Here is a 22,605-nt window from a genome sequence, read left to right as displayed (position 1 = left end):
AAAACATAACCTCCATCCACCTTTGGAGGCGGAGGTAATTATATAGTCAATGGAGTGTGGAGATGTTGCAAACATGACAAGTTAAATTGATTCCTCCTTTGAGCTTTGTTCAGAACTCGCTTGAAATCAGACAGGATGTTACGTGACACAAGGTCTTCTTTTAAGATGCTTTCTTTGCTGCTCTTTGTGTTCTAGGTCCGACCTGGCTTCCAGAATCGACTATATTACAAGATGGCGATGAACAACTGCTGTAAGTTAAAGCTCCTGGAATTGAGATCGTGCACATTGCATTGAAGTGCACTAATAATAAAATATATTTACATTATAGGAATTGTCAATCCGTCTGATAATGATTTTGTTAACTCATGCACAGAGTGCTCTGACTCCCTAAAGGGAAGCACCAGGAGATGGGATGCTGGAATCCTGGAAGTGAATGCTTTGGTACCGATTATGGAATTGCACTACAATATCTCAGGATCGCAATCACGTGTTAAGTCCCAGCATAAGCTAGCTCTGCAGAATCAGCTGACAATGATGCTGAGTAGTGATGTTTTATGCACAGTGATCCAGGGTGGTTGCACATCATATGGGATCAGATCAGAGGCCAAATAGAATGTCTCTAGGATCTTGTGGAATGGAGAATAGTTATTTATAGTATTGTAAAATGCTCAATTTGATGTCCATTTGGTTAACGAAAAATAACCAGGAAGTGGTGTCCTCAGGATTTAGTCATCCACTTTAAACACCCCGACGATGTATGATTGTATTGATACCCCAAGGAGATCTCATATGAGAGATGTCAGGTTTAAAACACCAATAAGGATGATTAATCTTTCGAAAGCTACCTCAGCGATAAGCTCTCCAAAGAGAAGAACTCGTATACCCATAGGGATACGAAAGGGAAGAAGAATCTTACTGAAAATTACTCCGCGAGAAGCTCCCAAAAGAGATTTTGTATATTCGTGAGGATATCAAGGGAAGTGATGAGTCTTTCCAAAACTATCTCCAAACCATCTAGCAAAAACACTTAAACAGATCACTGAAAAGCCAAGACCCTAAATATATGTGCTCTTCTACCTATGGCAGCCAAGGAGACATTGGATGCTGGAACCTACCTGGACATGAAGACGGATGTAGCCATTTTTTTTTGCTTCAACAGCGAAGCTCAATGAAGACCAAAGTTAAATTGCCAGTGGGATAGAGGGGCACCAATCGGACACAGGGAATAAATGAGCAAGAGAGGAAGAGAAAGTGAGGAGAAGGAAACACGACAGGAGAGAATGGATAAAATTGACAGGTCACTGAAATCAACAAGGAAGAGGGATAGATTTGGAATGGTTCATGGAGGTTAGAAAGATCATGGAAGAAGAACCCAACTATCTGGAATGGAATAGAGAATGAAGAACTAGTCTTACTGCTGAAACCTAAAATTGATCTGTGTCGGAGGACACATCCAGTCCCGGGGAGAAACCGTTCGCCGCTGCAGGAACTCATCGTGGATCACACGAGCAGGAGGGATCCCATCCACGGGGCTTGACTGGGGCCACAGGACCTCTTCAAGTAATCCGGGAGCAGGAGGAAATGGATAAAATTAATGGGACATTATTGGAGGTATACAAACCACTGTGGCAAGCAAGGAGAAGCTGATATTTTCAGCATTAAGCTATCGTCGAAGCAAATGTGCTTTTCACGGAGGTTACTGTACCTCAATAAATGTGTCCTCGATTTTGTCCATTTCCATCTGCTTCCTGGTTCTCTGCAGAAGTCCCATATTCCACAAAGAGGTCCGGTGTCTCCAGCCATTTTTGACAGTGCCACGGGATATCTTCGCAGAATTACATCCATTGGAAAGAGCTAAAACTGGGCTCAAGTTTACAGCAGAGCAGATCTACACAATGGATGAAGAAGAAAGAGAATAATAAGAAGAAAGTAGAATGGGAGTTGGATTCTTGAGAAAAGCCCCTAAGTTGACATAACAGGAAATGTTTTGGGGTACAAAAGTTTGACTGATCTACACAACTGGTTATTAAGTTGAGAAAGTTCCATCTGGAAATCATTCTGGTCTACAGCAATGGAACTCTAAACCAAACCAGGTCATGATGCCTGGAGTGCAATTCTTAAGCATGTTTGGGCACGTAATCTGAACCTGAACCCACAAAACCTAACCCATTTCCATCTCATAACCCCGTACTTGTCCCCTTTTTAATGGAAAATTCCTTCCAGCATGTGAGTTTCTCTTTCAAGATGGTGAAGAAATGTCTGACAACCTTCTCAACTTTGCAGGTGGTTCAACATACTGAAACCTTCAGAGTTGGTGTTGTTTAGCACCGGACAGTTGGCGGAACAAGCCCGCGGCACGGTGACAGCCGATCGGTATCACAGGAGTGACCCAGAGATGCCCCTCATCTAGAATGGTATACCCCTGCCTTCATGAAGTCGGGGCCACAACAGAGTTAGAGAGTTAGAGAGAGTTAGAGAGAGAGAGAGAGAGAGAGAGAGAGTTTTTTATGTCATTTTATTACAAAAGTATAAAAAAAACAATAAATGATGATTCAAAGAAAACAATCACAACAGTTGCACAAGCATTTACATGATAAATAAACAAATTATCAGCAAATAAACGAGCAAGTATCAAGGAAAACAACTACATAGTAAATACTAACTGACCCTCAGCTATTTTACAAAATGCATCTCTCACACACCACTGCTTCTCAAAGAGTTGTACCTCAGAACAACAACAAAATTCCAGCTTCACTCTTGAAACACAGAGAGCTTTAAACATTTCCAAAACATCTGTACTATACAAATCATTCCGTATCTTTGATTTCCTGGTCTTATATATTGCCAACTTGGCTTGCGCAAGAAAGAATGGAATTAAAATTGTTGTTGGGGAATTGAACCGCCCACTAGGGCCAAAAATAAAGACAGGAAAATCAAAAACAAAGGAAAACCGTGCAAGAAACATTTTAAAGAAAACAAATAAAGGAGTTAACCGGTCACAGCGTACATACGCATGGGGCAAGGTTTCAGTTTGTCCACAAAATGGACATTGCTCACTTATCGCTTGCGAGAAGTGGTGAATTAGGGAATTTGTGGGTAGGATCCAATGAGAAATTCTCCATTGAAGATCCCCAACACGTTTCAGCACAGGCTGTTTATAGTACCACCCCCAAATAGGGTAAAGGGGAGGGGAATTCGGCACAACTGCAGCCCATCTACAGGGTACAGGGGAGGACAACAAAGGAAAAAGGATTTTAAGCATTGCATATACAGGGTCTTTCGATTGCTCCAAGAAAAGGATAGAGAGCGGCCAAAACTAATCGGTTCCAAACTGAGAGAACCAGATAGACACAGATTGGGGAAGGGTGGAGAAGATTCAGAGGTGGGTGCGGGAGGGTTGCTTGCCCAGCCATTTGAGGCACAGTAGATGCGAAGCACCATTTTCAAAAAGCTGTCAACTCTGCGACATGATCTCATGCCAACCGTCGAAGCCAGAGCGGTAGCACTGATCCACCTGTCATTGGTGGCGTTTCTCAAGTGACACTTTTGTTACTGAGGCATTTATAAACTTTTGAATGAAGGTGCTTTCATTCACCCACTCACCAAATACAGAGTTGTGAAATAATGGTTCGTTGAAGAACATGGATCGAACATAAGTCGAGGGGTCACGGAGACAGATAAAGGCTTGCCACGCATTCAGTAGGCTTTGGTGAACGGCAGGTAGCATCGATAGATCTATCCTGGTCGAGTCCATCAGGAACAGCTCCTGTGCAAGGTCCAACTTCACCGCTTGACATACGATGCAGCTGGTAAGCTGTCTCCAGGCCAATCGTGGTTCAAACAGGAAGCGCCATGTTGTTCGTAAGTGGAAAGCCATTATGCGGCACTTGACATTGACCAGCCCTTGGCCACCCTCTGCAGTTGGTAAGTTTAGAATCTCTGGTCTCAGCCAATGCTTTCCGGACCAGAAGAAATGGGTGATGCATTTTTGTATGTCCTCCACCAGAGTTTTGGGCGGCTGCAAGGAAAGAACCTTGTACCATAACTTAGTGGTGACCAGACTGTTGATGACGAGTACCCTACCTCGGTAGGACAGTTGGCAGAGCAAGTTCTTCCATTTCAGTAACAGTACTTCAATGTGTGCCAACAAGCCTTCCCAGTTATACCTCACAAAATTCCCAGGGCCAAGGAACACCCCTAGGAATTTAATCCCATCTCTTCTCCACGAAAGATTGGCAGGGAGAGTAGGAGGGAGAGGAAATATGGGGGCGTATAGGGGGTAGGTAGAGGGTTGAATCCACAGCGTTTCTGTTTTTGTCAAATTTATCTTGGCCGATGATGCCCTGCTGAAGAGATTCAATGCACTCATCATCAAATCAACGTCTTCTGACTGTTTGATGCAGACACAGATGTCATCTGCATAAGCAATACTTTTTAAGGGGTGGGTTCCAAAAGTAACACCAGACAAGGACTTCCGAAAGGTATTTAAGAGGGGCTCAAGGGATAAAGCGTACAAAATTCCTGACAGAGGGCAGCCCTGTCTTACCCCTCTCCCAACACAAAAGGGGGGGTACAAGTTCATTGTTTATCTTTAAGATAGCCGATATGTTTGAATAACATAATTGTATATGGGATAGAAAGAGAGGTCCAAAACCAAAACATTTTAGCACTTCAAAAACATATGTATGAGAAACACAGTCAAAAGCTTTCTCCTGGTCGAGGAAGATCAAGCCACAACCTTCATAATTAATCTCACAGATTTCAATGACATCTCAGACAACAGAGATATTATCCTGAATATTGCAACCAGGAACACAATAAGTCTGGTCCATGTGTATAATGTCTCCTAGTAGAGGTGTGAGACGCAAGGCCAAAGCCTTTGAGAAAATTTTATAGTCCGTACACAATAAGGACAATGGCCTCCACTGTGATATGAGCAATAAATTTCCTTTTTTAGGAAGCAAAGTAAGCACGGCTCTCTTGCAGCTCAGTGGAAGTTCACCCTTCGTCAAGCTCTCCAGGAAAACCAGAAGCAAATCAGGTCCAATCAAGTCCCAAAATTTCTCGAAGAACTCCACTGGCAGACCATCCAGGCCAGGTGATTTCCCTCTGTCCAGGCTTTTAAGGGCAACAGAAAGTTCCTCAAGCGTGAGCGGTGACTCCAGATCCGTTCTTTGCTTTGGAGTTAGTGTACCGACACCATCAAACAAGTTCGGAACAAGTTCTGCATCGACATCTGTTGCCTGGTAAAGTGTAGAGAAGAAGAGTCTTGCATCCTTCTATTTTCTACAAGGTTTGTCGTGATTGAATTGTCAGGACCTATCAAAGCAGTAATTTTGGAATGAGGAAATTTTGTTTCAAAATCAAAGAAAAACGGGGTCGGAGAATCCAGGAGGTAAAGGTGCTGAAAGCATAGTCTCGTTAGCGCTCCTTGGGTTTGATTAGAAATTATATTATTAAGAAGAGACTTCTTCTCACATAGTCTTAGTTTCTTTTGGGGGGTAGGATGGGTTTTTAAAATTTGTTTGAATCTGGAGAATCTCCTTCTCCAGCTCCACTTTCATTCTGCGTTCTACCTGTGTGTTTAGAAAACAAAACTGCTGACAGAAACTTCTAATTTCGACTTTGTGTTGTCCCACCACAATCGCTGGTCCTTAAAACTGGATTTGGAGCCTCTCAGATTGGACCACACCCTCTCAAAGGCATTCCTAAAGGAGGGGTTATCCAATATGGAAATGTTCAGTTTTTAGAAGTTGCGGAAGGCGAGAAGACGAGGCCATTTCGTAGGGTTCAAAGCTTGTTTATTCAAACAGGAATCTCCAGCACACTCTAAACTCGAACGGAAGTGGAAAAGCTTTTATAAAGCCAAAACCCTTTTTGGAGGGCGTGGCTCCCACAACCGCGCGTGCGTCACGTCCAACAAACCAAAAGCCCGTGCACGTGGATTAGACCAAACATAAGGTAACCGTCACATGCGGATAAGTTAACCGCGACATGCGAATAAGGTAACCGCTACATGCGCCCCCCCAGAATTCACTCCACGGGCGTGTACGTAGTTTGCAGGTGCGCTCAGCAGTGCCGAGAAGGCTCGAGCAGTGCTCGGCCTCGGTACGCACGGAAAAACGCAGCCGTGGGGTTGAGCCGATGGAGAGGCTGGTCAAGTCCTCGGGGGAGGCTGCCGAGGTTCCTCGCGGGCCTCCCGAGGTTGCAGTTTGCGGGTGCAGTGCCGAGAAGGCTCGAGCAGTGCTCGGCCTCGGTGCACGCGAAAAGCGGCTGAGCCAACCGAGGGGCTGGTCAAGGCCTCGGGGGAGGCTGCCGAGGTTCCTCGCGGGCCTCCCGAGGATGCAGAGTCGGAGAAGTAGTGGCGCGAGTTGCAGCTTTCTACACGCGAGCTGTAGTTGTAGAGTGTAGTTGCGCGAAGGTGACGAGCAGCCGTGCGCGCGAAGGTAACGAAGCAGCCGTGCCGCCAACGTCAGTGCGCGTGCAAGAGATGAGCAGCAGTGCCACCCACACCTCGTAACTGCGTCCCTTCGGAGGGTCCTGGAGCAGGCTCGCCCCTCCGGTCGTAGAGGAGGAGCCGAGCGCGGCGCGCGAACCACATGGCCGCTCGTCGTTGCCAACTCCGGCAGTTCGATCGAAACTGCCGTGTTCGTTTGCAGCCCCCGAATCCGTTCGGGGGCAGCCGGGGTCACCAGTTTAGAAGTTGCGGAAGGCGAGAAGACGAGGCCATTTCGTAGGGTTCAAAGCTTGTTTATTCAAACAGGAATCTCCAGCACACTCTAAACTCGAACGGAAGTGGTAAAGCTTTTATAAAGCCAAAACCCTCTTCGGAGGGCATGGCTCCCACAACCGCGCGTGCGTCACGTCCAACAAACCAAAAGCCCATGCACGTGGATTAGACCAAACATAAGGTAACCGTCACATGCGGATAAGTTAACCGCGACATGCAAATAAGGTAACCGCTACAAGTTTCCAAAAAGAGTGGTGATTTGGAGATAACCCTACACGGTAACTCATGGTAATGATGAGGTGATGGTCGGACAAACCAGACGGGGAAATTTCAGTGGTCGGGGAGAGGTTGGCAAATGGCAAATTTATATAAAATCTATCAAGTCTGGCAAGGGCCACTTGATTATTGGCAACCTTACACCAGGTAAATTGATAGGCACCTGAATTTTGTGGCCGCCGGAAGGACATGATGTGTTTAGCCTGCTCGTTGCGACACCCCAGAGATAACATCGTGATCTCCGACACCACTGTACCATACCGAGAAAGCTTTTTAAAAATAAATCGTTTTTCAGGAATGGGGGACAATTTATCAAGACTTTCACGGCTGGGGTGTCCAGTGGGTAAACCAGGACAAAGTGTCCATTCTCGGTAGACAAACCGGTCGCCACAATTTCATGTACGAGCTGTTCTTCAGCCACGAATATAACCACACGTTTGTTCATCCGTGAAGCTGCACGGATTTTCTCGAGCCCGATTATGTTACCCACCGCAATGACGATGTCTTCCACGGTGACCTCGTTAGGAGGAACGCAAACCACGCCATGTTGCCGCGTCAAGCCCTCAAAGGCAGCGTAGCGGGAACGTGCCGACATTACGACGGTCGGAAAATCCTCGGCCTAAGCCGAGATGGATTTGGAGAGGATGGACAGTTTTCTGTACCAGTAGGGGGAAAAAAAGGGAAAAGCGCTACTCGGCATACACCAGCACGAGCGAAACTATCACGAGGAAACACACCTCTCAATGAGGAAGAGGGCGAGAAATCACGACAACCCGTCAGTGTCGATGGACCCACCCCTCGATCTCACCGAAAGGCGTGGTCTCGGTCTCGGTCTCGGTCTCTGTCTCTCTCTCTCTCGGTCTCTCTCTCGGTCTCTCTCTCTGTCTCTCTCTCTGTCTCTCTCTCTGTCTCTCTCTCGCCCCCTTCTGGATGGTTGTGAGTCGTGCGTGGGTGTGGTAATCATGGCGGCTGTGGGTGTTGAGCTGTGAGTACGGTGCTGTGTTGGTGGTCTTTCCTACCCTCCTTTCACTCCATTTGTGTCCTTTGTACGAGTTTGTGAAGTTTTCTCCGTGTTTCCCTTCTGCTCTTGAGACAAGAGAGGGAGAGAGAGACAGCACGGTAACGGTTAGCCACCTGTATTAATTTATAACGTGGGTTGGTTATATCGTGCCGATTATTTATTTATTTACTTATTTAACTAATTTTGATTTGTTTGGTAAGTTTATTGCATTGTTACTGTTTAGTTTGTTTAGTTTATTGCCGATAAATGGCTAATAGGAATAGTCAAAGGACTGCTGATCGTGTTAGTGATGAGGTGTTATCTCGTAAGCACGGGCTGTGCCTTGTTCCGCCGGAAGACGTGCAAATGGACGATGTTCTACTTCACTTGCAATCGGGGATTTGATCGGGGTAAATAACATTCGTGCTGCGTCTCGAATGAACCACAAAGTGGTGGTTTTCGTGTCACAAGTTAGCCTTGCAGACATCGTGGTGCAAAACGGGTTAACGTTGGGGAATGACCAATTTGTCCCGGTATAGTCCATGGACACGCCGGCGGTTGAAGTTATTTTAAGTAACGTTCCGCCCTTTCTGAGGAATGAAGAAATCCTACGTAAATTAGGGGAGCATGGGACTGTCGTCTCACGAATTATCACGGTCCCCCTGCGAACCAGGAACGGAAGGCTGAAGCATGTAGAGTCGTTTAGACGTTTTTGTTTCGTCGTACTAAAGGATGAGGCAAAACAGCTGAACATATCTATAAATTTTAAAATAGGAGATCATGATTACCGGATCTTTGCAGCTACTGAGACCTTGATTTGCTATACATGTGGGGCATACGGACACACTCGGCAGTATTGTCCTGATGTGAGGAAGAGTTATGCCACAGCAGCTGGGGCAGCCCCCCCTCCCTCTGTAAATGACTTGAACGACCCTGTAGATGAGCCAGGTGTCGAAAAAAGGTCAACACCGGAATACGAGGGTGCGGGTGACAGTGGTGCTGGTGGAGAAGCCCATACGGTAGTGGAGCAACCATATGTGGAGGAGAGGCTGCAACCTCAAGAACAAAGGGACTTCGAGGAGGTGAAGCTGATGGAGACCGAGTCGAGGAGAAACTTGAAACGCTTTCTTGCGAGCGATGAGAATGGAGGAAAAGGAAACAAAATGGTTCTCGTGCAGGCAGATGGTAATACAGACCAACCTGATGACCATGAGCAAAATGGTAATGCAATAGGTAGAGATGGGAATCTGCCCATTTCACAGGATGAAGAGAATCGAAGCATTACCGAGCGTGTCACCATGTGTGATGGTGGACACCCTGCACCATGCGACGAGCAGTTAAGGACCCTCATCTCAACGGAAGATGATGAGAAAGAGATTGATAAGTCGGTGGCAGACAACAACGATGGGGTAGTTGGTGCCATGCAGACGCAACAAAAATACCATGGTGACAATGACACAGATGAGGTGCCAGTGCCTGACACACCACTGGTTGAGAGTGGGGTCGAGGCTGATGAGGAAGGATGCAGTCTTGCTGCCCTGAGTGAGTCTCAGAAGGAGCAGGTGAGGCAAGCAGAGGTGACAAAAGGGAAGGTCATTGATTTCTTAAACGAAACGTTTAGACAACGTCATGTTGTAATTAGAGATCATTTCCCTGATGTTCAAGCTTTCATTAAGGTTTCGAAACCTCTTTTACAGAAAAATGACCCCATGCTCTCGGAGCCTCAATTTCAACGTCTTCATAAAGCAGTAACAAAGGCGAATAAGGATTTGCAGGTGGACGGTGAGCTACCACCTTAGAATGACAACGCGAGAAATACATATTGCCTCCCTGAACATCAATGGGGGATGTGCCCCCTTACGAAAAATTCAAGCAATCCAGGCAATGGAGAGGGTAAAAGCAGATGTCATTCTATTGCAAGAGACCCATGCCACAAACAATTTGGCAGCTGAATGGTGTAAACTCTTTAAAGGGCAATGGTGGCTGAGTGGGGTTTCCACACCCAAGGCGGGTGTTGCCATCGCCTTAAGTCCCAGGCTTCCCACTCAGAGTGTTATTTATAGGGAGGTCCATAAGGCACATTTGATAGCGGTGGAGTTCTACTGCAATACACAAAAGCTTATTATAGTAAATGTGTATGCACCAAGTGAACCTATAGAAAGAAGAACATTCTTTTCCACATTGTGGGACTTTGTAGAGGGGCTGGATCCAGCTGCTCTCACCTGTATCGCAGGGGACTTTAACTGTACAATTGATCCTTCAGTTGACAGGAATGGACATGAACCCCACGGCGCTTCTGCAAAGGTGTTAGCGAGCCTCATCAAGAACTATTGTTTTGAGGATGTGTGGAGGTTGCAGCATCCAACTTCACGGGCCTACACATGGTGCAGATGTCATGATGGCGTCATATCAAGGGCAAGGCTGGACAGGATCTATATCAATAAGCCAATGCTGAATGTGGTGTCCACTACCCAAATACTCCCAACAGGGTTTTCAGATCATAATTTAGTGGCAATGTCCTTTAAATTACCCCTGACATCAGGAGGTAGCGCATACTGGTCACTCAATACTCGGTTGTTAAGTGATAAGAAATTTGAAGATGCCTTCCAAACAGTGTGGGGGAAAATCTGGTCCTCTAAGCTTGAGCATGCCAACCTTCGCATATGGTGGGACCTTGCAAAGTGTCAAGTTAAAACGTTTTGTCAACAGTATAGTCTGTTTACTACTAAAATGCAAAGTCTCTCAGTTGACTCATTAAAGGCCGAAATTGCAGAATTGGAACAGAATCGTAATGGGGCTGGGAAAGATTTGGGATATGATCAGTTACTATGGACAAAAAGGTCGTTACTGACCGAAATGGTGAGGCAGCGGGCAATGGGTACCTTGGTGCGTATGAGGATGAGTTACTTGACTTTGGATATGCCAAATAAGGACTTCTTTAGTTTGGAGAACTCTGTCAAAAAAGCACAACAGATTCACGGGCTACGTGCTGCTAATGGGTCAATAGTGACCTCCCAACAGGAGATTAAGTCTGTTTTGAAGGGTTTTTATACAAACTTGTACTCCCCCCAGAGCATAAGTAATGAGATCTTGCAGGAGCTGACTACTGGGCTTCCAAGACTTGAGGAGGACCAGCAACGCACATTGAACATGTCAGTTTCGGCTGCTGAACTTGAAACTGCTATGCGGAGCTTGAAGGATGGTAAAGCCTCTGGGATTGATGGTTTGCCTGGAGAGTTCTATAAGACTTTTTGGAAACTTGTGGGACCTGACCTGCTTGAGGTATTTGATGAATGCCTTCATGTTGGAGAGCTTCCCCTGTCCTGCAGAAGAGCAGTCATGTGCCTGTTGCCAAAGGCTGGGGACACTCAACTAGTCGAGAACTGGCGGCCTGTCTCATTGCTGTGTGCGGATTACAAGCTTTTGTCAAAGGCTTTAGCAAACCGTTTGGGAACTGTGATCAGCTCTATTGTGCACCCTGACCAGACCTACTGTGTACCAGGAAGGTCAATTTATGACAATATTTTTTTGATAAGGGATATTATTTCTTGTAATAAGTACTTGCATGCCAGTTTTGGGTTGTTGTTTCTTGACCAAACAAAGGCTTTTGATCGTGTTGATCATACATATTTGTTTTCTGTTCTGGAGCGGATGGGTTTTGGCGAAACTTTCATTTCATATGTTAAGCTGTTATACACTAACACCTTCTGCATGATGAAAGTAAACAATAGTTTATGTCCCCCTTTTCCTTTCCGACGGGGTATCCGTCAAGGTTGTCCCCTTTCTGGACTTCTGTATATAATTGCCCTTGAACCACTCTTAGCATCCATCAGGCAGCGAATAACTCAGGATGTGGGAGCCGTTTTTAGTTCAAGATTTGTGGTCACAGCTTATGCTGATGATGTATGTGTTCTGATTAAAGGCCCAAGTAGTGTTGCTGCGGTGCAGCGTTGCCTTAAAGATTACTCTGCGGCCTCTTTCTGCCAAAGTAAATTGGGGCAAGAGTGTAGCCTTATGGTGCGGTTCAGATAACCTTTCTTTAACACTGCCACCGTCACTCCCACATAATTTAGAGTGGAAAACAGATGGGGTCAAATATCTTGGTGTCTATCTCGGCAACCAGGAAGTAGAAATGAAGAACTGGGAAGGAATGATTGAACAAATTACACACCGGTTGAAACGATGGGAAGGACTGCTGCGATCTCTTTCTTACAAAGGCCGCACTCTTGTTATAAATAACTTGATAGCAGCAGGTTTATGGCATAAACTAATTGCCTTGCAGCCACCCAAGGAGTTGATACCAGCCATCCAGCGGGTCTTGGTCAATTTATTTTGGAATGGATACCACTGGCTTCGGCCGCAAATACTGTACCATCCTCGGAAGGAGGGTGGACATGGAATTGTGGATGTGTCCACCCGGCTTATGGCTTTTCGCCTACAGTCTGTGCAACGTCTGTTGTATGCTGAAGAGCTGCCCTGGCGCTCATTTGCGTTTTGCTTGTTGCAACAAGCAGGAGGCCTGTGTTACGATAGGCACTTGTTCCTGGTGAACCTTGACCGTGTCAGCTTAGTTTCAATCCCAATTTTTTATCAGGGTTTGCTGAGAGTTTGGAAAGGTTTTGGGGTTCATCGTTGCCTTGAGGCTTATAATTGCCGGATGTTTATCCAAGAGCCTATTTTCTATAACGGTTTTTTTCCATGCATTCCTCATAGTCCGACTTTGATTAGGAAATTTACTCAAGGAGGAATTGGCAAAGTTTGTGACCTGAGGGATACATCTGGGACAAAATGGATGTCTGCTGGCAGGGTGGCGGCCATTCTTGGTTTAAGATCCGTGGGTATTGTCAGCCAAATTATACGCATCGTCAAGAGGAAGTTTAAGGAGTTAAATATTGGCTGGGAAGGTATAAACAATGTCGAGGATTTTCGGCTGTCTTTCCCTGAAATTAAGGTGCTCCCAGCTCTCCAGTCAAATGGTGAACTTGTATCTCCTTTTCATTTGGTAAAAAAGGCGGGTATTCACAAGCTCCTTCGAGAAAACCAAGCATCACCCTTCTCCGGAGTGGCGCGAGTGGCCTTGTGGTCAGAAAGGTTAGGGCCAGGGTCTCCTGCCACGCCACTGTGGCCTAATATGTACAAACTACCTATTTACGGGTTCCTCGCAGATATCCAGTGGAGACTAGCACATTGGGCTCTCCCTACGAACACCTTTGTTCATCACCTTGACAGCTCAGTGCCAGTAGCATGCCCCTTCTGTGTCCAGAAGGAGGATCTCTTTCATGCCTATGTGAAATGCGAAAGACTAATACCTCTTTTCTTGATTCTCACACACCTTCTTGAGCAGTTGTCTTTTCCTTTTACTTCACACTCTTTTATTTTTGGTGTATCTTTCAGACCCTCCTGCAAGGACTCTGGTGTTCTCCTAAACGTCTTAGTTGCTGTAGCAAAATATTCAATATATAAATCAAGGAAAATTAAAATTGATAATGGGCATGGGTTTGATGTTGTTCCTATGTTTAAAGGGCTGGTGTCTGCAAGAATAAGGTTAGAGTTTGATTATTATGTGGCGAATGAAAATGTCAAACTCTTTGAGTGCAAATGGTGTATTAATGAAGCATTATGTGTTGTAAATGAATCGAATTTGTACTTTTCTTTTTAACATTAAGAACTGTTGTTTTTATTTTTATTTTTCTCTCCTGTAAAAATGTAACTTGACCTGGTGTATTTTTTGTGAAATAAATGGTGTTGCAAATTCTCTCTCTCTCTCTCTCTCTCTCTCTCTCGGTCTCTCTCTCTCGGTCTCTCTCTCTCTCTCTCGGTCCCTCTCTCGGTCTCTCTCTCTCTCTCTCGGTCTCTCTCTCTCTCTCGGTCTCTCTCTCGGTCTCTCTCTCGGTGTCTCTCTCGGTGTCTCTCTCGGTGTCTCTCTCGGTGTCTCTCTCTCGGTGTCTCTCTCGGTGTCTCTCTCTCAGTGTCTCTCTCTCGGTGTCTCTCTCTCGGTGTCTCTCTCTCGGTGTCTCTCTCTCGGTGTCTCTCTCTCGGTGTCTCTCTCTCGGTGTCTCTCTCTCGGTGTCTCTCTCTCGGTGTCTCTCTCTCGGTGTCTGTCTGTCTGTCTGTCTGTCTGTCTGTCTCTCTCTCTCTCTCTCTCTCTCTCTCTCTCTCTCTCTCTCTCTCTCTCTCTCTCTCTCTCTCTCTCTCTCTCTCTCTCTGTGTATCTCAGGGGAAGAAACGAAAGTGGAAAAAAATTTAAAAATAGAGATAGCAACACAAGCGAGGAATGCAATGGGGGCGGGGAGGCGGGGAGGCGAACGAGTGGGTGGCCGGGGGGCGGTGGGGGGAGGATGGAACGGTCTGAGGAAGGGAAGACCGAGTGGGGGGAGGAGGTGTGGAACTGGGAGGTGGGGAGAGGTGGGGGGAGGAAAATGGGAAGGGAGGACGAGGGTTGTGGTACCGGGTTTGATGAAAATGGAGTGGTGGGGAGGGGGGGGGGGGGGGAGGCAGAGGATACACAATGTGAAAATTAACAAAAATGGAAATGAAAGGTGAGAACAACCACCAAAAATGGGGGGGAGGTAGAAAGATCGAAAGTCGGAGCAGCTCGCACCTCACCACACATGCACAGCCGCCATCTTGCCACGCCCAACACACAACCGGCCAGAAGGGGATGAGAGAGAAAGAGAGAGAGAGAGATAAAGAGAGGGAGAGAGAGAGGGAGAGAGAGAGAGAGATAAAGAGAGGGAGAGAGAGAGGGAGAGAGAGAGAGAGAGAGAAAAAGAAGATAGAAAAAGAAGAGGGAAAAAGAAAAAGAAGAGAGAACAAGTACAGATACATTCAAAGCACACGGCCCCCATGCCAAATAATTAAATATCCGACAGCGCGGCATTGCCGGGGCCTCCGGCCTCCTCTGGCTCCGGCAAATATTGCCTCCGGTGCCCGGCAATACCGCAGTGGAGCTCATAGAGGCTGCATTGGGAGGGAGAGGTGTACACTAATTGATTGATTAATTGTATAATTAAAATCAATAAAAGATTATCACAAAATATTTTCTTAATCAATTGGCTAATAGCATAACGAAACCACTAGTGCTTCATCCGAAGATGTATCTTTTAGAAATTTAATTCAATAAGTCATTAATAAAAAATTAAATTATTAATTGATTAATAAAAAAATAATTAATCGATTAATCAATAAATAATTAATCGCTTAAGTGATTAATCAATAAATCAAAAATATCCTTGATAGCCACATCACTTGATCACTGTCATGTCCAAATATTAGCTTCCCAGCTCAAAAGGTGCCTGAGATATTGGCCAAATGAGAAAGAAAATAAATAAATGATTAATAATGAAAATTAAAAAATAATAATCATTTAAAAATTAAATTCTTAATCAATTCGGTCACAGAACACATAAACCACCACCAATTCACCAGAATCTGTAACAGATTATTTTTTTATATTTTTTTTAGTAATTAATCGAATAATTAAATAATTAATCGATTAATTGATTAATTGATTAATCAATAAATCAAAAATATCCTTGCTAGCCACATCACTTGGTCACTCATGTCCAAATATTAGCTTCCGAGCTCAAAAGGTGCCTGAGATATTGGCCAAATGAGAAAGGAAATTTGATTAATTAAATAAGTACTTAATTAATCGCTAATAATTAAATAACTCCTCAATTAATTAATTAATCAAAAAACAAAAATACTGTTTTTGACAAAGGACTTGCTCACTATTGTGCCGAAATTTCAGCTTCCTAGCTCAAAGGATGGCTGAGATATCGCCCGGACAAACAAACAAACAAACAAGTACAGATACATTCAAAGTACACCACTCCCTTGCCAAATAATTAAATATCCTACAGCGCGGCATTGCCGGGGCACCACCGGCGCCCGGCAATACCGCAGTGCAGCTCATAGAGGCTGCATTGCGAGGGAGAGGTGTACGCTAATGGATCGATTAATTGTAGAATTAAAATAAATAAAAGATTATCACAAAATATTTTCTTAATCAATAATTGGCTAATAGCATAAGTAAACCACTAGTGCTTCATCTGAAGATGTATCATTTAGAAATTTAATTAAATAAGTCATTAATAAAAAATTAAATAATTAATTGATTAATCAATAAATAATTAATCAATTAATCAATAAATAATTAATCGATTAAATGATTAATCAATAAATCAAAAATATCCTTGATAGCCACATCACTTGGTCACTGTCATGTCCAAATATTAGCTTACCAGCTCAAAAGGTGCCTGAGATATTGGCCAAATGAGAAAGAAAATAAATAATAATAATAATAATAATAATGCATTTATTTTATATAGCGCTTTTCAGGAAGCCCAAAGACGCTTTGACAGAGTGCAAAACATAACGCATAGCAAAACATAAAGACAATTGCAAAAAAAGAAGAATCAATAGGGAAATATTCAAAGCACAAAGGAGGGAGAAGGAGAGGAGATAGTCAGGGGTTAGATGCTGTGGGTTAAATGTTGAATGCAGTGTTGAACAGGTGGGTCTTGAGTGATGTTTTGAATGTGGTGAGTGAGGAGGAGTCTCTGATGGTGTGAGGTAGCGAGTTCCAGAGGGTGGGAGCAGCGATGGAGAAGGCCCTGTCCCCCCAGGATCTAAATTTGGTCCGGATGGGGGGGGTCAGGAGGTTGGTACCAGCAGAGCGGAGGTTGCGGGTGGGAGTGTGTCTGGAGAGGAGGTCAGCCAGGTAGGATGGGGCCAGGTTATGGAGGGCTTTGTAGGTCAAGAGGAGGATTTTGTACTGGATTCTCTGGGAGATGGGGAGCCAGTGAAGCTTGTAAAGGACGGGGGTGATGTGGTCACGGGTCCGGGAATGGGTGAGTAGACGGGCAGCGGAGTTCTGAATGTATTGGAGTTTATTGGTGATTGTTGAGGGTGAACCATAAAGGAGGCTATTGCAGTAGTCCAGACGGGAAGTGATGAAGGCGTGGATGAGGGTTTCTGCAGCCACAGAGGAGAGGGATGGACGGAGACGGGCGATGTTTTTCAGGTGGAAGAAGGCTGTCTTTGTGATCTGTTTAGTGTATTTGTCGAAGGAGAGGGTTTGGTCAAAGATGATGCCAAGATTCCGGATGTGAGGGGAGGTGGACACTGGGAAACCGTCGATGTTGAGGGCAAAGTTATGGGTGGACTTGGTGAGCGTTTTTGGGCCAATGATGATTATTTCAGATTTATCACAGTTAAGTTTGAGGAAGTTGATTTGAAGCCAGGATTTTATTTCAGTGATGCAGTTTGTCAGGATAGAGTGGGTGGCGGTGGAGATGGACTTGGTGGAGATGAAAAGCTGGATGTCATCGGCGAAGCAGTGGAATTGGAGACCATGACGGCGGATTAAGTGACCGAGGGGGGACAGGTAAAGGATAAAGAGGAGGGGGCCAAGAACTGAACCTTGGGGGACACCTTGGGGGAGGGGAGCAGTGGGGGATTTGCAGTTATTGATGGAGATGAACTGACGTCTGTCAGAGAGGTATGATTTAATCCAAGAGAGGGCAGTGCCGGTAATGTTAAAGGTGGTTTCAAGTCGGGTGAGGAGGATGGTGTGATCGATGGTGTCAAAGGCAGCGCTGAGGTCGAGGAGGATGAGAATGTTGAGGTTGCCAGCATCAGAGGAGAGGAGAAGGTCGTTGGTGATTTTGAGGAGAGCAGTTTCAGTACTGTGGTTGGACCGGAATCCGGATTGGAATGTTTCATACAGGTTATTGGCAGAGAGGTGATGCTTGAGTTGAGTGGCTACAGCGCGTTCCAAAACCTTTGACAGAAAGGGTAGGTTGGAGATGGGTCTGAAGTTATTTAGGGTGTCAGGGTTTAGTCCAGGTTTTTTCAGAATGGGGGTAACAGCAGCAATTTTGAGGGATGGTGGGACGATGCCTGTAGACAGGGAGGAGTTTATTGTTGCAATGATAAGTGGAGAAAGAGCAGGAAGGGAGGCCTTGACAAAGCTGGAGGGGATGGGGTCAAGAGTGCAGGTGGCAGTTTTCATTCCGATGAGGAGTTCAGAGAGGTCAGTAGGGGAGACTGGGGAGAATTGAGACAGGGGATGGCAGGATAAGGGGGGGCAGGTGGTTTGAGGGGGAGCGGGTGCGGCGGTGGTCAAGCTGTTGTAGATGTTTTCAATTTTGCGTTGGAAGAATGAAAGGAAGGAGATGCAGTTGTCTATTGTGAATGACTGGGTGGTGGTGTTCAGGGGGCTGAGGAGTTTGTTTATTGTAGAGAAGAGTGCTTTTGGGTTTCCGGAGCCAGAGTGGATAATTTGAGAGTAGTAGGCGGAGCGGGCGCGGGAGAGGGCATCTTTATAGTGTTGTATGTGGTCCTTGTAGGCCTGGGAGTGAACTGTGAGACCTGTTTTATTGCGGAGTCTTTCAAGTTGGCGAGCACGAGTTTTCATTAGGCGGAGCTCAGGGGTAAACCAGGGAGCAGAATGGGTGAAAGAAACTGTTTTGGTTTTTATAGGCGCAATTTGGTCAAGGCAGGAAGAGAGAGTGTGGTTGTAGTAGTCAGTGAGGTCAGAAGGGGTGTGGAGGTCAACGAAGGGAGAAGTGGACATTTTTTCAGAGAGGGTCGATGAGAATGAGGCAGGTGAAAAAGCGTTTAGCTTACGGAAGTTGATAGTGCGATAATGCCTTGGTGCTGGGGTGGGGATGTTGATGGTCAGAGTGATGGCTAGGTGGTCAGAGAGAGTGAGGTCGGAGCCAGAGAGATGGTGCAAAATTAGTCCAGTAGAGCAGACAAGGTCCAAAATGTGACCACGGTTATGGGTAGGAAAGTTGACATGTTGAGTGAGGTTAAAGCAGGTGAGTAAATCAGTGAAGTCAGTGGTTAGCGTGGAGTCAGTGGAGTCCATGTGGATATTGAAATCACCAAGGAGGAGGATTGAGGGGGAGAGGGAACATAGCTGGGTCAGAAAGTAGGAGAAGTCAGACAGGAATGATGGGTGTGGTTTGGGAGGGCGGTAGACAACAGCCATGACTGACTGTGTGTGACCAGAGAGTTTAAAAGCCAGGTTGATTAATAATGAAAAGAATAAATAATAATCATTAAAAAATTAAATTATTATTCAATTCGGTCACAGAACACATAAACCACCACCATTTCATCAGAATCTGTAACTGAAAAAAAAAAAAATTCAGTAATTAATCGAAAAATTAAATAATTAATCGATTAATTGATTAATTTATTAATCAATAAATCAAAAATATCCTTGATAGCCGCATCACTTGGTCACTCATGTCCAAATATTAGCTTCCGAGCTCAAAAGGTGCCTGAGATATTGGCCGAATGAGAAAGAAAATAAATGATTAATAATGAAAATAAATAAATAATAATAATTAAAAAATTAAATTATTAAACAATTCAGTCATAGAACACATAAACCACCACCGTTTCATCAGAATGTGTAACTAAAAAAAAAAAAAAAAATTAAATAATTAATCAAATAATTAATCGATTAATTGATTAATTGATTAATTAATTAATCAAAAATAGCCTTTGCAGCCAAATCACCTGGTCATTGGCATGTCCAAATATCAGCTTCCTAACTCAAAAGGTGCCTGAGTTAATGGTCAGAAGAGAAAGGAAATTTGATTAATTAAATAAGTACTTAATTAATCGCTAATAATGAAATAACTCCTCAAATAATTGATTAATCAAAAAACAAAAAATACTATTTTTGACAAAGGAGTTGCTCACTATTGTGCCGAAATGTCAGCTCCCTAGCTTAAAGGATGGCTGAGATATCGCCCAGACAAACAAACAAACAAACAAGAAAAAAAGAAAGAAAACTACCAGAGTGAAAACTGAGTACTCCCTTTCAGCGTGCATCACTGCCGAGCCCCCTTCGGTGCCCAGCAATGACGATTTGCAATGCCTGGAGATGGCATAGGAAAGGTGCGGTGTACAACAAACAAACAACCAGAATGAAAACTGAGTACTCCGTTTCAGCGTGCGTCACTGCCGAGCCCCCTTCGGTGCCCGGCAATGACGTTTTGCAATGCCTGGAGATGGCATAGGAAAGGTGCGGTGTACAATTATCACAAATTTATTTTCTTAATCAATTGGCTAATCGCATAACTAAACCACTAGTGGTTCATCTGAAGATGTATCTTTTAGAAATTTAATTAAAGAAGTCATTAATAAAAAATTAAATAATTAATTGATTAATCAATAAATAATTAATCGATTAATCAATAAATAATTAATCGATTAAATGATTAATCAATAAATCAAAAATATCCTTGATAGCCACATCACTTGGTCACTGTCATGTCCAAATATTAGCTTCCGAGCTCAAAAGGTGCCTGAGATATTGGCCAAATGAGAAAGAAAATAAATAAATGATTAATAATGAAAATAAATAAATAATAATCAATAAAAAATTAAATTATTAATCAATTCGGTCAGAGAGCACATAAACGACCACCATTTCATCAGAATCTGTAACTTAAAAAAAAAAGATTTCAGTCATTAATCTAATAATTAAATAATTAATCAATTAATTGATTAATTGATTAATTAATAAATCAAAAATATCCTTTGCAGCCAAATCACCTGGACATTGGCATGTCCAAATATCAGCTTCCTAACTCAAAAGGTGCCTGAATTAATGGTCAGAAGAGAAAGGAAATTTGATTAATTAAATAAGTACTTAATTAATCGCTAATAATTAAATAACTCCTCAATTAATTGATTAATCAAAAAACAAAAAATACTGTTTTTGACAAAGCACGTGCTCACCATTGTGCCGAAATTTCAGCTTCCTAGCTCAAAGGATGGCTGCGATATCGCCCGGACAAACAAACAAACAAGAAGACGTCATGCGTAGCACGATACTTGCAAAATCCACCCTCCCCCAAAAGTTTTCCAATGATACATGATGGCCTATGTTGACCTTTTGGCCTATGGTGACCTCAAAAATACTTGGTGGTTGAATTCAGTAACCAGATATGCAAGTCCTCTTCAAATTTCACATCAATTAGATGAAAATTTAGGATTTTAGAAATGTGGCCTATGTTGACCTTCCGATGTTGACCTCAAATATACTAGGTGGTTGAATTCAGTGATGAGATATGCAAGTCCTCTTCAAATTTCAAGTCAATCGGATGAAAATTGAGGATTTTAGAAATTTGGCCTATGTTGACCATTTGGCCTATGTTGACCTTTTGGCCTATGTTGACATCAAATATAGTTTGTGGTTGAATTCAGTGACCAGATATGCAAGTCCTCTTCAAATTCCAAGTCAATTGGATGAAAATTGAGGATTTTAGAAATTTGGCCTATGTTGACCTTTTGGCCTATGTTGACCTCAAAGGTACTTGGTGGTTGAATTCAGTGACCAGATATGCAAGTCGTCTTCAAATTTCAAGTCAATTGGATGAAAATTGAGGATTTTAGAAATTTGGCCTATGTTGACCTTTTGGCCTATGTTCACCTAAAATATAATTTGTGGTTGAATTCAGTGACGAGATATGCACGTCCTTTTCAAATTTCAAGTCAATTGGATGAAATTTGAGGATTTTAGAAATTTGGCCTATGTTGACCATTTGGCCTATGTTGACCTCAAGAATAGTTGGTGGTTGAATTCAGCGACCAGATATGCAAGTCCTCTCCAAATTTCAAGTCAATTGGATGAAAATTGAGGATTTTACAAATTTGGCCTATGTTGACCATTTGGCCAATGTTGACTTCAAAAATTATTGGTGGTTGAATTCAATGACCAGATATGCAAGTGGTCTTCAAATTTCAAGTCAATCGGATGAAAATTGAGGATTTTAGAAATTTAGCAAAGTTGGTGACCTTTGGCCTATGTTGACCTTTTGACCTATTGACCCCAAAAACAATAGGCTTCTGGCATTTGACCAACTCTACCACTTGGTGAAGTTTGGTGAAGATCGGTTGAAAATTGTGACCTGTAGGCCGGTGACAAACTAACAGTCACAAACACAACCGACCAATATACTTGAAAAATCTTCGATTTTGCAAGTAACAAGAAAACGTCATGCGTAGCACGATACTTGCAAAATACGCCCTCCCCCAAAAGTTTACCATTGATACAGCAAATTGTCCATTTCATGAAGTTTAAAATTTACAATCTTGATAAAAGCTCGGGTCAACAGGATGAAAAGTGACGATTTTTCAGATGAAAAATGATGATTTTGGAAGGTTGACCTTCAGTTGACCTTTTGACCTCAAAAATAGTTAGTTTCCCTATGTAGTGACTCAATGTGCAAATGCTGTTCAATTTTCAAGTCAATTTGATGAAAATAGAGGATTTTAGAAATTTGGCCTATGTTGACTTTTTGGCCTATGTTGACCTCAAGAATACTTGGTGGTTGAATTCAGTGACCAGATGTGCAAGTCCTCTCCAAATTTCAAGTCAATTGGATGAAAATTGAGGATTTTAGAAATTTGGCCTATGTTGACCATTTGGCCTATGTTGACTTCAAAAATTCTTGGTGGTTGAATTCAATGACCAGATATGCAAGTGGTCTTCAAATTTCAAGTCAATCGGATGAAAATTGAGGATTTTAGAAATTTAGCAAAGTTGGTGACCTTTGGCCTATGTTGA

At 43.7% G+C, this 22,605-nt stretch overlaps 1 long non-coding RNA gene across 1 annotated transcript in view; it reads right to left on the bottom strand.

The window, feature by feature from the left end:
• Window positions 1-22,605, bottom strand: part of LOC137435428 (uncharacterized) — a 124,959-nt gene that overhangs the window by 9,653 nt on the left and 92,701 nt on the right. The window contains exon 2 of the long non-coding RNA XR_010986074.2: window positions 1,706-1,888. This is a non-coding gene — a long non-coding RNA (uncharacterized LOC137435428). The remainder of the gene's footprint in view (window positions 1-1,705; window positions 1,889-22,605) is intronic.

Source organism: Myxine glutinosa, chromosome 9 (assembly GCF_964187855.1).
Source record: "Myxine glutinosa chromosome 9, kmMyxGlut1.1, whole genome shotgun sequence".
Taxonomy (NCBI): Eukaryota; Metazoa; Chordata; class Myxini; order Myxiniformes; family Myxinidae; genus Myxine; species Myxine glutinosa.
The sequence above is the reverse complement of the archived record's forward strand: the minus strand, read 5'-3'. Positions and strand labels throughout refer to the sequence as shown.